Raw genomic sequence first — 3,381 nt, 5'->3', positions numbered from 1 at the left:
ATTAGGGGTGAGTTAATTAAATGTTTGACCAAATATAATAGGCACATTTTTAAGTTAATAATTTTGTATGGCCCCCAAAAGATTTTATAAATACCCAAATGGCCCTTGGCAGAAAAAAGGTTCCCCACCCCTGACATAGACCATCCTCCGCATCGCCATCAATGTCATCCCCTTCACACTGAGCTCCACAAGCCCTTCAAGCCTCGCTGAGAGCTGGCAGTGAGGAGGACGGTCTATATGGACAGTTTTACCCCGGATGATTGCATTCTTAGGTGTGCCTCTTTTAATCATCAACCATGTGAGTTGCTAAATGTTGAACCTTCATTAAATGTAACCATATTGCTACACTTAGAGGCACCTCTCTTCTCTTTTATACTCTGTAGCTCCTGCTGGATTTTGCTTCTAATCCCCTTGTGGAGGCGCCATTTGTGGATGGACATTTTATGGTTACACAACCTGTCACATTGCTAATATCTTTTTATATGGACTATAAACTGAAGGATTTCTAAATAAATGGTTGTGGAACCAATCATCTGAGCTTCCATTATTTCCTATGGAGAAATTCGCTTTGATATAAGAGTGCTTTGGAATACAGGCATGTTTCCGGAACAAATTACGCTCGGTTTTACTGTACAGTGATTTTTGCTTTACAGGGTTAGATAGCATAGTCTTAGAATGTGGCAAAGAGCAGGTTTAGCGTTAGTTAGGTTTTGACTGGACTTATTCTTTAAATGGTATATGTAACAAACTGAAAGAGAACAAATAAGAGAAATGTATTAGATATAATTAGAAAATGCATACACTTTAAGTAAATTATTTGTACTGTTTTTTAAATAAACCTCATTGTATTTAAATGAATCAATCCACTGCAGGAAGGTTATGTGACATTTTCAGCCTTTTACGCACACAATTTACTTCTTTCAATGAACAGAAAGAAAAAAAAAAAAAAAAACCTCAATTGCATCAATGCCTGAGAGCTAGAAAATGATCTGGAATGCTAGTGCAGGGCTGGATCAAGGGGTAAGCACTAGGGATTTCTCACTAATGGGTATAGTCTGAATCTTCTAGGTGATAAAGTCTCCAGCTCTCAGCCCCCCTACCCCCTCCTCCCTTCCTTCTCTGGCTCCCATCACCCTCTACTTCAAGTTAGAAACTTTTGGATGAAGAATGTGGGGAGGCTGGACTTCTTTCTGCACCCACCACCAGACACTCCCCCTGCCCAATTTAGGGGGAAGCACTACCTTTCTTTCCTCCCAGGGAACACATCTTTACTCCTTTCTCTTCTGTCCAGTCTCCACTAAACAAAAGAAGCTCTGGGCACTTTACCACCCTCCAGAACCTGAAGGTACATATACCTAGCTCTAGCTGGCCATGGCACATTCACATTGTAGTTGCATTTTAAGCTTTTTTTTTGTTTGTTCTTTTTCTTTTATGTAGCAATTTATTTGTAATTGTTTGCAATATGTAATAGTAATGTTTATTTGTTTTTAATGAACACAGAGGGGTTGATTTACTAAAGCTGGAGCACTTATAATCCAGTGCAGCTGTGCTTGGTAGCCAATCAGCTTCTAACTTTAGCTTGTTCAATTAAGCTTTGGCAATAAAAACTGGAAGATGATTGATTTCTGAGCAGTGCTGCATCAGATTTTGCACTCTCCAAATTTAGTAAATAATCTCTAAAGTAACATGAAGATTGCTATGCCTATGCAGCTCAGGATTTTTAGCTTGGAAATGTAAAAAAAAAAAGGGCAATTTCTAAGTCTAAGTTCTAATTTTTAAGTCCAGATGTGCTGTCGGCTGGGGCGAGCTGGTTGCTATCACTCAGAATTCCTTAGCAGTTGAAGGGTGTGCAGGGAACAATAGGATAAGGTCTCCATCTCATTGTGTATGGCTTTTCTGTGTGTAGGAGCTTTTTGGTCCTGCGGTGGCTTCATTGTTGTAGAATAGTTTGTCAGCTGTGAACTCGAAGTAAAAGTGTGCAGTGTCAGCAGTATTATTAGCCCAGTTAGACAGTCAAGGTAAAGTTCCGCTTTAGTCTCGCTCCTTAGCGAAAATCCTGATTTTTTTTTCCACCCTTTCCAGTCTTTGGTAATATCCCCTCGACATCTGTGCTTTGCACGGTTGGAGCAATGGTTTTGAATTACAGTTCTGTATTATTTTATAGCTTTCAAGTCTCCTTTGTGCTTCACTTCAATGAAAAAAAAAAAAAGTTTAGTGTTTTTTTTTTTTGAGGTAGTAGGACTTATGATGACCATACATTCTTCGATTTTATTATCCGATCAATGTGCAATTTGATCAAAATGACCAAATCAGCAAACAGCCATAACTTTCCTTCTGTTTGATTCCGATATCATTTAGATCAGATTCAATCAATCTAATCATCCAGGGTGGAAAATGATTGATCAATTTGGAGCGATCAGCAGCACTGAGATGCTTTGTTCATGAATATAATCATATTTGGATCGATCAGATTATGAGATTGCATGGTAATTGGTAACTCACGATTGTATCTTCCAACTATCGATCAGTATCCGCTTCCCTATGTGTGGCATATCGATCGATTGGGTTGCCAACCATGGGTCAATTATTATTTTTGGAAGAAATTCATCTTAAAAGAAACTGATCATTTATCAAAGCATGTAAAGGCACCAAAAGGCTGATGTCACACGGGTGATTTTGTAACAGAGAAATATCACTCCCACAAATGGCTAATGCCAGTGTTTAACAGCGATTTGCAGCTATCAAATAAATAGTGTTGCTTGTGCTAATGCTATAGCATTGGGTTGTTCTTTGCTAAAAGTCGCTCTCAAACAGCGATTTGTAGCTAAGCAATATAGGTGAATCGCTGGCGATTTTGTCACTGGCGCAAAAAGCTGCTGAATTTTGATCGCTAGGTGGCTGAGCAACAAATCGCTTAAAAAATAGAAAAGTTAGCAATTCCAAAGAAATTCTTTATTCATTTCTTAGCAAGATGAAATAAGGGCTGGGTAATTACTGCGAAGAAATCGCCCATGTGACATCAACTTACAGATCATTCTAACATGGATTTAATGTATTTAATGGACTGATTGGTTCAGGGTAATTAGCATTGCCTTTTGCTCAATGATTACAGACTACAGTGCATTTTTTGTCTTATAATTGCTTTAGTAATTAGATCTCTATACTATGTTTATGAACCCTAATCCTAATAAAGAAGGCTAGTTTCGTGTGTACTGGAAACCTACTGTGGGTTGATTTACTAAAACTGGAGTGTGCAACATTTTTGTGCAGCTTTGCATAGAAACCAATCAGCTTCCAGTTTTTATTGTCAAAGCTTAATCGAATGAGCTGAAGTTAGAAGCTGATTGGCTACCATGCACAGCTGCATACAATTCTGAGTGC

General features: G+C 38.5%; 1 protein-coding gene across 2 annotated transcripts in view; it reads left to right on the top strand.

Moving 5' to 3' along the window:
• Positions 1-1,237: 1,237 nt before the first annotated feature.
• LOC309563800 (fibrillin-2-like) overlaps positions 1,238-3,381 on the top strand; it is a 239,470-nt gene continuing 237,326 nt past the window's right edge. For both annotated transcript variants that reach the window (XM_082268412.1, XM_082268413.1), the window contains exon 1: positions 1,238-1,345. The gene's annotated coding sequence lies outside the window, so the exon portion shown is untranslated. The remainder of the gene's footprint in view (positions 1,346-3,381) is intronic.

Source organism: Pelophylax lessonae, assembly GCF_965119305.1.
Source record: "Pelophylax lessonae genome assembly, chromosome: 1".
In the NCBI taxonomy this organism is placed as follows: domain Eukaryota; kingdom Metazoa; phylum Chordata; class Amphibia; order Anura; family Ranidae; genus Pelophylax; species Pelophylax lessonae.
This window is presented reverse-complemented; position numbering and strand designations above follow the sequence as displayed.